Source organism: Taudactylus pleione, unplaced genomic scaffold (genome assembly GCF_031769625.1).
Source record: "Taudactylus pleione unplaced genomic scaffold, aTauple2 ptg000033l, whole genome shotgun sequence".
Taxonomy (NCBI): Eukaryota; Metazoa; Chordata; class Amphibia; order Anura; family Myobatrachidae; genus Taudactylus; species Taudactylus pleione.
Genome location: NW_028284435.1, coordinates 3,663,180 through 3,677,152, shown reverse-complemented (window position 1 = coordinate 3,677,152; position 13,973 = coordinate 3,663,180).

The following is a 13,973-nucleotide window of genomic DNA, read 5'->3' as shown; positions in this document are numbered from 1 at the left end:
ACCACCTCTCTTGGCAAACTAATCAGCTATTTTGGATTTCAGTACCATCTGTATGCGGATGATACTCAAATCTACCTATCCTCTCCAGATTTATCTCCATCTGTATTGGTCCGTGTCACTGAATGTATTTCTGCCATTTCATCTTGGATGTCATCTCGCCACCTGAAACTTAATATTTCTAAAACAGAATTAATTATATTTCCACCGGCCAATAACAGTTATCTCTCTATCACTGTTGATACCTCGGCCATCCACCCCGCCCCACAAGCTCGCTGCGTTGGTGTCATCCTTGACTCTGAACTGTCCTTTGTTCCCCACATTCAATCTGTCTCAAAATCATGTTACATACACTTAAAAACCATATTCAAAATTCGACCATATCTCACACAAGACACTGCAAAAACTTTAATCCATGAACTTATTATTTCCCGCATTGACTATTGCAATAGCCTCCTTACTGGTCTTCCCAAAAACAGGCTATCACCATTACAATCCATTATGAATGCAGCTGCAAGGCTTATCTTCCTTGCAAAACGTTCTTCTTCTGCTGCCCCGCTCTGTCAGTCCCTCCATTGGTTGCCGGTTTTCTACCGTATTCAATACAAAATACTTTCACTTACACATAAGGCTATTAACCAAACCACACCAACATACATCTCTTCACTCATCTCAAAATATCTCCCAACCCGATCTCTCCGGGATCTGCGACTCTCATCCCCATGCATTACTTGCTCCCATTCACGGTTATAGGACTTTCTTCGCGCTGCACCCACTCTATGGAATGAACTACCTCGCACAATAAGACTTTCATCTAGTCTCCAATCCTTCAAGCGATCCCTGAAAACTCACCTCTTCAGGCAAGCTTATCAAATTCCAGAACCTCCCACATAACCTTCATAGCTTCCATATCTAATTACATCCCCTTTTTACAGTCCACACACAATCTCACACATTGTCTTTCTCTCACATCCTCATGACATTTGGTCGACATTCCTGTGTGACTGGATCATGCAGCCAACCAAGAAACTCTGCATTCTGGCCGGACCACGATGCAATATATATCACCTATCCTTGTGTATCAATGCCTATTTCCTTATAGATTGTAAGCTTGCGAGCAGGGCCTTCCTACCTATATATCTGTCTGTTATTACCCAGTTTTGTTCTATTAATGTTTACAATTGTAAAGCGCAACGGAATATGCTGCGCTATATAAGAAACTGTTAATAATAATAATAATAATAGATGGTATGAGTGGGTAAGTAAGGGAAAGATGAAGAGGAGCAGGGGTGACACGAGACATCAAGGAAATGCTGACACAATCCTGTTTTGAGTGGCCATGTCCCTCGTGATGCATGGCCACACCCATTTTTTGCACACATGCCTATGGCACGCTCACAGGCTACCTCCATAACCCCACTTCAGAATTCCCACTTCGACCACTGAGTTGAGGTCAAGGCTTGCTACAAGGCCCGCAGGTGATTCTGAGACCTCAAAAGGAGTCAGAATTTATTCTCAATGGGGACTGCGGTCTGGCTCTTTTTTCCTAAGCTCCAAAAAACATAGCTTATTGGATTTGGGTCCTTTGACTGATGACATTTTCTGATGGAGTGAACCGCTGTGAGGTAAATGGCTGGGGAAGCACTGGCTAGTATCACAGCCAGATTTCCAGATACATATATGAACCCATGGGTGGATGTTGGCATTATACAAAGGTGCAGCAGTATTTGGTGCTGGAAATTTCGTGTGTTTTGATCAGGAATGTGTGGAAAAGGTAGCCAGGGGAGGCAGTGCCTCACCTGCCATACACTTTTTACTTCAGATTTTTGACTATAATAATGATTAGAATAATACAAAGAAAATATTTATAATATTTTCTTTGAATTTTCCTATAATGTTTATAGTAAAAACTCTAGAGTATACCTAAGTATGACAGGAAAAGCTCTGCCTCACCTGCCTCACCTCACCGCACATCACTGACCGCTTTATGTTTATGGAGGGATTCTTGCAGGAGAGAGATCTTGCAGACCCTATATTGATAGTTATTACTTCACAGCAGAGATCTTCTCTGGGACAGCCTCTTATTAGGGCAGCTTTCCTGGCAAGAGATTGAGTTATTTTTTATTAAATGGTCAATTATATATTTGCTTCATTCACTATTATAACAAACTTATAGTGCAGGGGTGAGCAACCAGCGGCTAGGTTTTGTGATGCGGCTCCCCCCACTGGAACTGTGAACGCTGCCCTCTGAAGCGGCCAGAGGCTAAAGAAACCTCTGATCACCTCAGAGGCCAGCGTTCCTAGTGATGTAGTGCGCGTGTGACGTCATGACGTCACCTGTGATGTGAGGAGCCTGCCTTTTGCACCTGCTGGATCTAGTTAGATCCATTCAGAGGCAGTGGCAGCCAGAGCCAAAGCCAGCGTGGTCAGGTAAGTACTAGGCTGGGGGCACTGCTTAAGGGGCACTTTTTTATGGGACACTGTATATGGGGCAAAACTACAGGGGGCACTGCATAAGAGGCAAAAGTACAAGGGGCACTGCATAAGGGGCACAAATACAGGGGGCACTGCATAAGGGGCACAAATACAGGGGGCACTACATAAGGGGCACAAATACCGAATGCACTGCATAAGGGGTAAAACTACAGGGGGCACTGCTTAAGAGGCACTGCATAAGGCGCACAAATACAGTATTTACAATGTGCTGGGCTCACCCCTCGTGTGATTAAAAATGTGGGTTTCACACAATGTCATGCTCCTGCAAATATCATACCAAAGGCGTGCACACAAAAATGTGGCTTGGCCTTGTGACAGCTAGGCAACTCCCCATTTTTGGGCACGCGTCTTCGGGTGCGCATGCTATTGGCTCTTTAGCTTGACTACAGATAATTTTTGGCACTTTGCTTTTGACTGGTTGGCAACCTCTTTTATAATGCTAAAAAATTATAGATAAATAGCACCCCATCTTTTCAACATATGTTTACCTAAATGATTTTATGTATTTTACTTGTGACTGTTAAGCTCTAGAAAAACTTGACAGAGTATACTAGCATATGGCATTCTGGTGTACAGCTGGACTTGTAAGATGTGCAGTGAAGTCTGACATACAGTATGCTTGCCAATATGCTTGCCAATTTTAATGCCTGATTCAGAGGTGTACGCCATGACTGCATCTTTTGCCACAGACCCTTAGAGTCATTTTATAGTATGTTACACTTGCAGTGACATATTTTTGTGCAGTCTTAATACAATAAAATGTTTTTGGTTTTTTTCTGGTACAACACCCCTGCACATATTAAATTGTATCAAGAAGTCGATGAGTTTTGTCATTATTGTGAAGGGAGATGAGATCTGAGATGTAAATGAGAGAGAATTGGGTAAGGCTTTGTAAGTGAGTGTAAGAACCTTGAATCAGGTTCTGAAGGTGAGCCAGTGTAGGACTTGTAGGAGAGGGGAGACAGATGTAGAATGTTTGGAGAGGAAGATGAGCTGAGCAGCAGCATTGAGGACAGATTGGAGTGGAGAGAGGTAGGAGTCGGGGAGGCCAGAGATGAGGAGGTTAGAGAAGTCCAATCTGGAGATGACCAGTGAGTGGACAAGGATCTTTGTAGCATCCAGGATGAGAGAGGGTCTGATCCTGGAAATATTTTTGAGATGGAAATTTCAGGACTGCGAGAGGTACTGAATGTGTGGTTTGAAGGTGAGGGAGAAGTCAAAAGATAACTCCAAGACAGCGCACTTGAGGGCTAGAGGTGATGGCTGTGCCATCAATAGATAATGAAGTTTTGGGAAGTGAGGTTATGCAGGAGAGTGGGAAGATGATCAGCTCAGACTTAGACATGTTAAGTTTAAGAAAGCACTTGAACATCCAGGAAGAGATAGCAGAGAGACAGTTGGAGATATGAGTGAGGGAAAACAGGGAGAGGTTAGGGGAGGAAAGGTAGATCTGAGTATCATATACAAAAATTTGATATTGGAGTCCAAAAGAGCTGATAAGTTCACCTAAAAACGAAGTATAGATGGAAAATAGGAGAGGTCCAAGAACAGAACCTTGGGGAGTGCGGGAGGAGAGGAGACAGAGAGGTAGGAGGATAGCCAGGAGAGGGCAGTAACACATAGACATAGAGAGTAAAGGATTTGCAGGTGGAGAGGGTGTTCCACAGTGTCAAAAGCAGCAGCGAGGTCAAGGAGAATAAGCAGATACTAGTGCCCTTGGATTTGGCAGCAAGGAAGTCGTTTCTAACTTTTGTGAGGGCAGCTTCAGTGGAGTGGAGAGAACAGATGCCAGAAATGGGTCAGCAGGGAGTGGGAGGAAAGAAAGGCAGTTGTAAACATTTCCTTCAAGTAGCTTGGAGGCAAAAGCTTGGAGGAGAGAGATGATTCAGCAGTTGGAGACAGTGTTAAGATCAAGGGTAGGTTTAATAGAATATGGGAGACAAGGACATGCTTAAATGCAGTAGGGACAGTGCTTGGTGAGAGGGAGAGATTGAGGAGGTGGGCAATGTGAGAACAGGCAGAAGGAGTGAGGTAAAGTAGGATGTGGGAAGGGATAGGGTCATGAGGAGAGGTGGAATGGGGGAGAACCGGAGGAGGGCCATGACCTCTCCAGATACAGGGGAGAAAGATGTCAGAGTTGGAAGGATGGATCGGGAGGGGGTGGTCAGGGAAAGGAGGGGATGGAGTGCTGAGGGTCTTTAAGATTCAGTTCCTACACCGATAAAATCTGTAAATTTTTTCCACTCAATATTAACATTTTGTCCTTTTTCATTCTCATTTAACAACACTGTACTTTCATCTGCATTTGTACAAATCTACTTCACCATCTCTCTCATACAGCCTCCATTCTTTCTTCCAGTTTTCCTCCTCCAATTTACCTCATCCACACCATGACCATTTGTTCTTCAACACCCACTTTACTCAGTGTCTATCTAATCCTTTATTTTGCCCCCTATTCCCACCTCTATCCTTCCCACCTAGTCTTCTCCACCACTTCCTTTGCATCTCTCCCCTCCTCTATAGGCCATCCTCACCCCTTCTTCCCTCCTTAACCTCTCCTGCTACTCCACTTTAATTCACTTCTCCCCAAACATGGTCCAACATTAAGACTGGCTCCGTCCCTGCTCTTCCTGTCACCTCATGTTACCTCCTACTGCATCACACTAAACTCCCTCCCTGCCTGTATCATCCAGTCTCCCTTATTAACTCACCCTCCTCATCTTCATCCCCCAGATTTATCTCACCTCCATGCTACAGCAATCCTGATAATCTCATTCGTATCTCTCCTACAAACTCTGTCCATCTCTCCTGTGCCCTCTGAAATACCAGATCTGTTTGTAATAAACCGGTCACAACCCATGACCATTTAAGCTCCAACTCCCTGTCCTAGCCATTACTGAAGCTTGGACATCCTCCTCTGACACCACTTCTCCAACTGCTCTTTCTTCTGGGGGCTTCACATTCTCTCACACATCCCGGCTCGGGAGTCACCATGGTGGTAGTGTTGGGGTCCTTCTATTCTCCAGTTTCTTCTACCACCCTCAGTACTTTCCCTTACATTCTCTGCATTTGAGGTTTATGTTATGTATCTTCCAACCTGTTCACCTTCAAGTAGCTGTCATTTACCATCTTTGTTTCCTGGCTCCCTCACTTCTTTTCTTCAAATCTTCCCTTCATTATCTTAGGTGACTTCAATATCTCTATTGATATCCCCACAGAATCCTCTGTCTCTAAACCTCTTACCCTCATATAATTGTTTGATCATTCCCAATGGACCTCCTCTGATTTTCCAATTCCCCATTCCCCTTCTCTGACCATCACCTTCTCTTTTAACTCATCCCTCTCACCATCTCCTCCTCCTAAGGCTACTATCTCTAAACATAACATTGAGGCTGCATCACTTTTTCCTTATTCTCCCTGGGTGACTCACTTCTCTTCCCTATTCTTACTCTCCTGTCCTGAACAAGCCGCTTCCCTATACAATGCCTCCCTTAATTTTGCTTATGACTTTGTTGCTCCGGCGATCACTACTCACCCTTGCACATCCACACCTCAACCATGGCATTCCAAATACACCAGATACCTGCAAAAGTGTTCATGAACGTCCGAGCGACATTGGAGAAAATCACGCTCTAAGGCAGATTTTCTCCATTTTGAATTTATGTTCTCATACTACAGTGCTGCCATCTCCCTCTCTAAACAGTCAGCTTTCAAAAACTTCATCACCTCCTATTCTTCAAAGCCCCAGTGTCACTTTCAATTCTCTTCTCTGCCCACCCCCTGGGGCAATGACAAGTCACTTTCCCAGGATTAATCCCATTAACCCCATTTTTGTTGGGGCTGTATATACACTAATTGTTCTCATGCTGTCTGGTATTGGCTTTAGCCAGCTCCTAGATCTATAGAGTAAAGGTGCATACACACGTAAAGATTTTCTGTCCAACCATCCAACTAGTTGATTGGTCGGAATTAAAATCTGGTAAATTATGAATGCAAATGACAATCAGCAATTTGCTCCCAAATGCCATAAAATGGACAAAAACTGTTGTTTGAACAAATTTTTAGATCAAACATTTAACAAACTTGTCTGACGACAATTTTCATCTGTTTTCTGCCATTTAGGAGCAAATTGCTGATCATCAGTTACTCCCATACTTTACCAGATTTTTATTCCAACCAATCAACTAGTTGGATGGTTGGACAGAAAATCTTTACGTGTGTCACAATCCTGGCTAGTTTTTACCTTTTGAGACTTACCTCTGCCAGCTGCTCCATGGATCTGTGGTTGTAATTCCCCTGGGAGATCTGCTCTGGCTGAATCATGCTGGCTGTGACAACCCTGTGTGTGCAGACTGCTCTCCTCCTCACACTGATTAATCTGGGAGCATTGCTAGTCTTAATTGGAATCACATGTGTGGTCCTGATTCTCAAGGGCTGCAGAGATGATTACTCCCTCTGCATGTTGTGCCTTGCTCCACTCTGATGCCACTGCCAGACCACCGGTCTGTATCCACCAATCGCTGCCAGACTCTAGGTATATAGATCCTCCTCTAATAGCACTCAGTGCTTGAACATCTTGTTATGTCCGGTGGTGCACTACTTGTGATATAGCTGTACCTCTGTGTACCAGTATGTCCCAGGCTCCTGCTGGTTCCTAGACCAGTATTATTCGTAAGCCTGCTGCGTTCAGCTATCCACGCTACCAGCTTCTCCACATGGCTCCCAGGCCGCACCAAGTAGCTTCCACGCTGCCAGCTTCTCCACACGGCTCCCAGGCCACACCAAGTAGCTTCCACGCTACCAGCTTCTCCACACGGCTCCCAGGCCACACCAAGTAGCTTCCATGCTACCAGCTTCTCCACACAGCTCCCAGGTCGCACAAATTAGCTTCCACGCTGCCATCTCTCACCTACGGCTCCCAGGCCGCTCCAAGTAGCTTCCACGCTGCCAGCTTCTCCACACGGCTCCCAGGCTGCACCAAGTAGCTTCCATGCTACCATTTCTCACCTACGGCTCCCAGTCCACTCCAAGTAGCTTCCACGCTGCCAGCTTCTCCACACGGCTCCCAGGCCGCACCAAGTAGCTTCCACGCTACCGTTTCTCACCTATGGCTCCCAGGCCGCTTCAAGTAGCTTCCACGCTGCCAGCTTCTCCACACGGCTCCCAGGCCGCACCAAGTAGCTTCCACGCTACCATCTCTCACCTACAGCTCCCAGGCCACTCCAAGTAGCTTCCACGCTGCCAGCTTCTCCACACGGCTATCCAGCCGCTCCACGTAACCACCCAGCTACCAGCGTCTACCCACAGCTATCCAGCCGCTCCACGTAGCCACCCAGCTACCAGTGTCTACCCACGGCTATCCTGCCGCTCCACGTAGCCACCCAGCTACCAGCATCTACCCACGGCTATCCAGCCGCTCCACCTAGCCACCCAGCTACCAGCGTCTACCCACGGCTATCCAGCTGCTCCACGTAGCCACCCAGCTACCAGCGTCTACCCACGGCTATCCAGCCACTCCACGTAGCCACCCAGCTACCAGCGTCTACCCACGGCTATCCGGCCGCTCCATGTAGCCACCCAGCTACCAGTGTCTACCCACGGCTATCCAGCCGCTCCACGTAGCCACCCAGCTACCAACGTCTACCCACGACCCAAGCCACAACAAGTAGCTTCCAGGCTACCATCCGTCTGCAAGCTCATCTACTGGTACCCCGACCAGCTCAGTCAGCCTACCTGCCGGTCCCAGTCCGGTCCCTCCAAGTTCCTTCTGGTCTCACTCCAACGCTTCAAGTTTCCAGTTCCAGTCACTCATCACCAAAGGCTGTTCTCACTGCTACCCACTTCTTATATTAAAAGAGCTATTCATGTTATCCATGGTTCCAGTCCAGCCGGCCTCCAGTGTTTCCAGTTCATCACCTGAGACAGGTAACTCACTAGCACCAACTGTGACAGTATGTTCAAACCTAATGATGGTGGCGGATCAAGCACCTAATCCTGGATCAAGTGCTTTCTGTAACCTAATCATTCGCTTGGATTCACAGGAGGCGGTACAGCATCAAGTACTACAGCTTCTGCAAATTCTGTCTAACCGGCTAGATGATACTCAAATCTTACCTGAGCCCCTAACTATCTTCCATCAATTGCTGGAACAGCTACAGGCTCTACTCAGCAAAATCTTTCAGATCATTCCTGAATTTCTTAGAGCTACCTCTGTCTCAACTAAAAACTCTGTCTTGGAATCTCTAAGAACCAAAGATTCTTCCATGCCAAGTAAAGAGACATCGAAGTTACCCGCGCTCCAAGCTCTCTGTGGCTGAACGCCAGCGGCGTAAAGATTTACATCTCTGTCGCTATTGCGGAGCTTCTGACGACTTTATCAAAGACTGTTCCCTTTGCAATTCCAGCAGTGGTTCCAGGTGTCAACGTTCAGTGCCTGTTCCGGTCCCAGCCCGGATTCTGCCTGTTCCGGTCCCAGCCCGGATTCAGCCTGTTCCGGTCCCAGCCCGGATTCTGCCTGTTCCGGTCCCAGCCCGGATTCAGCCTGTTCCGGTCCCGTCCCGGATTCTGCCTGTTCCGGTCCCAGCCCGGATTCTGCCTGTTCCGGTAGGGGACTCCAGTTGGCAACCCCAGGAGGGGTCTCCAGAGTCTCAACCCCAGGAGGGTCCTCAAGTCTCGTAACCCAAGAAGGGGTTCTGAGTCACTCACCCCAGGAGGAAGTTTCTGTCCTCGCATCCCAAAAGGGGGGTTCATGTTCCATACCCCAAAAGGAAAAGTCGAGTCTGCTTCCCCAGAAGGGGATTTTGGGTCCCATACTCCAACCGGGAGTGTCAAGTGCGGTACTCCAGGAGGGGACCTTAAGTCTCTCACCTCAGGAGAGGGTTACGAGAATTATGCCCCAGGAGGGGGTCTCAAGTCTCACACCCCAGGAAGGGGTCTCAAGTCTTGCACCCTAGGAAGGGGTCTCAAGTCTCGCACCCCAGGAGGGGGTCTCAAGTCTCGCACCCCAGGAGGGGGTCTCAAGTCCCGCACCCCAGGAGGGGGTCTCAAGTCTCGCACCCCAGGAGGGGGTCTCAGGTCTCGCGCCCCAGGAGGGGGTCTCAGGTCTCGCGCCCCAGGAGGGGTTTTCAAGTCTCGCACCCCAGCAAGGGGCCTCAAGTATCGCACCCAGCAAGGGGTCTCAAGTCTCGTACCCCAGGAGGGGGTTTCAAGTCTCGTACCCCAGGAGGGGGTTTCAAGTTTTGTACCCCAGGAGGGGGTCTCAAGTCTCATACCCCAGGAGGGGGTCTCAAGTCTCGCACCCCAGGAGGGGGTCTCAAGTTTCATACCCCAGGATGGGGTTTCTAGTGCTATTCCCCAGGAGGAGAATTCAAGTGCCTCACCCCAGGAAGGGGTCTCAAGTATCGCACCCCAGGAGGTGGTCTCAAGTCTCATGCCCCAGGAGTGGGTTCCAGTTCCCAGGGAAAAGTGTCATGTACTACTAATCCTGATCATGGCTCCTGTTCAGCATCTCCTGAAAATATAGTTCCAAAGGATGACAGTTCCTGTAGTCTGTTCTCAGCCTCAATTGTTGAAGCTGCTGTCTCTGGCTCCTCAGGACTCCTTCCAGTTCCTTTAGTTAGTCCAAGTACCGAACAGCTATCAACTTCACAATCCTCGAACACAGAAACTTCATCGGATACTCCAGAATGCATATACTTCGATGGGGACTTATCGCAATACTTTGCATTACTGAAGCATTATGCTGCAATCATGGAAGCAGCATAATAGCTTGTGGTATTACTCCTACCAACTTTACTAAATACCTTTTTGCTTCCTTTAGAGGTAAGGCGTTGGACTGGGCCAACCCTTTCATCGAGTCAAAAGATCCTGATCTTCTAAGTATAAAAACTTTCAGTGAAGCTGTTATTAAAGAGTTTGCTCCTAAACCTGTCAAACGAAATTCTAGTGAAATTCTCAGTTCTGAAAATCAGTCCAAGCAGTCTGTTGGTTCTACTAAGGAATCATCCCCTGCTGAATCCTCCACTTCCCTGAAATTCGAACAAGGTCAAGTTTTCAAGGGCCAACGTGCTGAATTTGAAGCATCCAAGGAGAGTGGTGCTATAGAATCGGCATCTCTGAACATGAGATGTGCGTCCACCTCCTTGTCCTCTTCATACTGCGGTACCTCCCAGGAAACCATCAAAAATGGTTATATTTCGCTTAGTTCCTCCCAGGAGTCCTATCATTGGTCAAGTCCTACTAAACCTTCCATTTTACCTTTAGATACTGACTCGGAGTCTGAACTCAATCCTGCATATGATAATTCTCCATTCCCTGAAAACCATCTGTCATTTGACCCTGTCCTTCCCAGTCATATATTTCCACGGGAGTTACCAGAGGTTCCATGTCCGTTGGCTGGCACAAAATGTTCTCGCAACAGAAAGAAGAATCGACGAAGGTCTTGAATCATCCCCTTTGAAGAATTTCCACTCCTGGTATCCCAATAAATGTAAGAATTTAGAAGACGTCTAAAGAGATGTTTCAAGAGAGATGGTGTCCCTATGTTTGAAGCTCCTGTAATGTCATGTTTGGAAGAAAGTTCTTCAGTTTCCAGGGTGTCTAATTTTTTCATGTTCTCCTATGTATTTGTTTGGGTGTTCAGAGTCCACCCATGAAGAGGGGGGTACTGTCACAATCCTGGCTAGTTTTTACCTTTTGAGACTTACCTCTGCCAGCTGCTCCATGGATCTGTGGTTGTAATTCCCCTGGGAGATCTGCTCTGGCTGAATCATGCTGGCTGTGACAACCCTGTGTGTGCAGACTGCTCTCCTCCTCACACTGATTAATCTGTGAGCATTGCTAGTCTTAATTGGAATCACAGGTGTGGTCCTGATTCTCAAGGACTGCAGAGATGATTACTCCCTCTGCATGTAGTGCCTTGCTCCACTCTGAATGCCACTGCCAGACCACCAGTCTGTATCCACCAATCGCTGCTAGACTCTAGGTATATAGATCCTCCTCTAATAGCACTCAGTGCTTGAACATCTTGTTATGTCCGGTGGTGTACTACTTGTGATATAGCTGTACCTCTGTGTACCAATATGTCCTAGGCTCCTGCTGGTTCCTAGACCAGTGTTATTCGTAAGCCTGCTGCGTTCAGCTATCCACACTACCAGCTTCTCCACATGGCTCCCAGGCCGCACCAAGTAGCTTCCACGCTGCCAGCTTCTCCACACGGCTCCCAGGCCACACCAAGTAGCTTCCACGCTACCAGCTTCTCCACACGGCTCCCAGGCCGCACCAAGTAGCTTCCACACTACCATCTCTCACCTACGGCTCCCAGGCCGCTCCAAGTAGCTTCCACGCTGCCAGCTTCTCCACACGGCTCCCAGGCTGCACCAAGTAGCTTCCACGCTACCATCTCTCACCTACGGCTCCCAGGCCGCTCCAAGTAGCTTCCACGCTGCCAGCTTCTCCACACGGCTATCCAGCCGCTCCACGTAACCACCCAGCTTCCAGCGTCTACCCACGGCTATCTGGCCACTCCACGTAGCCACCCAGCTACCAGCATCTACCCACGGCTATCCAGCCGCTCCACATAGCCACCCAGCTACCAGCATCTACCCACGGCTATCCAGCCGCTCCACATAGCCACCCAGCTACCAGCGTCTACCCACGGCTATCCAGCCACTCCACGTAGCCACCCAGCTACCAGCGTCTACCCACGGCTATCCGGCCGCTCCAGCTACCAATGTCTACCCACGGCTATCCGGCCGCTCCACATAGCCACCCAGCTACCAACGTCTACCCACGACTTCCCTACCACAATAAGTAGCTTCCACGCTACCATCCGTCTGCAAGCTCATCTACTGGTACCCCGACCAGCTCAGTCAGCCTACCTGCCAGTCCCAGTCCGGTCCCTCCAAGTTCCTTCTGGTCTCACTCCAACGCTTCAAGTTTCCAGTTCCAGTCACTCATCACCAAAGGCAGTTCTCACTGCTACCCACTTCTTATATTAAAAGAGCTATTCATGTTATCCATGGTTCTAGTCCAGCCGGCCTCCAGTGTTTCCAGTTCATCACCTGAGACAGGTAACTCACTAGCACCAACTGTGACAACGTGTGTATGCACCTTAAGTTGTGGTTTGTTGGATATTAATAGGTTTATAATCTACTATGGTAGCTACCACTCTTTCAAATACATGTACAATGGAAAGAATTAAGTATATACACATTGTACTTTATACTGTATACACATATGGCCAATTTGCTGGGAATGACATGAAGGATGAATATTTATGGAACATGAAGGTACGAAGGTTAACACGCCTATCTTTGGGACAAAGCTGCTAAATTTGATTACAGTCCATACTTTGTGGAACAGCAATGTCTTCTCTTAGGCAGTTAATAGAGAATGATTATGATGAAAGAGGATTAATCATACATGTTTTTAGGTTAATGATTGATAGATGAGTTAATGTTGAATGTTGGAAGGGTTAATTGTGGAGTATTAATAATGGCAGATGAGTGGATAATGATTGATGAAGGGTCTAGTCTTTGGAGCTTTTGGGACAAGGACCCCGGTTCTTGCACTGTCTACTTTATCACACCATGTCACTGTTATTAATCAGTACACAGAAAGTTACATGAAAAAAAGTGTTACATATGGCTTTAAATAAAAAAATGCATTTTATTATTAGCTTGACATTTATTTTTTATTTATTATCATGTTTCATGATGCAGTTTCAGATCAGATTAGTTCTGTCAAACAAATGAAGATATGATGAACATAAGATGCCTACAGGGCAATGCCATAACTTCAAGTTACACACTTAGATAGGGTGTTTGCTGATGAAATTATGAGGATAAATGGGTAATCTTCAAAATGTCTTTAAAACACAGTTGCTAAGATGAAACTAAAGTATGCAATTAGATCAAACTATTCTGATTTATAATGAAGCAGATTTCAAAGCGGTTGACACAAACAATTAAATGATTAAATCACACCAGCAGTTGTCAGGAGCTCATCAACAACGGCAGTACACACTGCAGAAACTGTGCTTATCACGAAAGGTTAGAGGCATCCTTAAAGGAAAACCAAGAAAAATGTTTTATTTAAGAAATACCACCTGCACAATTCAATACATCAGAGATTACCCAGAATCCCCTCATCAGGTTTTAAGCCTGTTCTAAAACTTTGTTTTTATTGCTGTCATTCTGAACTCTATGCTGCAATGTATACAGAATATTTTCCTCTTTGACATTAAATTCTTAAGGGTAATATTGTTTTTTTTTAGACTTTTTAACACAAACCTAGGCTGGAGAGTGCAAACATTTTTTTTACATTCTTTAAAACATATCCGACATCTCTACCGCAAGTAAAGTGGAAGCTGTGAAAAGTTTCCACGTGTTGGTTTTCAGTTTAATTTTTACAGAAAAAAATTAACCATGGGCAAAATCATTTAAATATTTCCTGTTTAGATGGCACTGTATGGCTAGTCC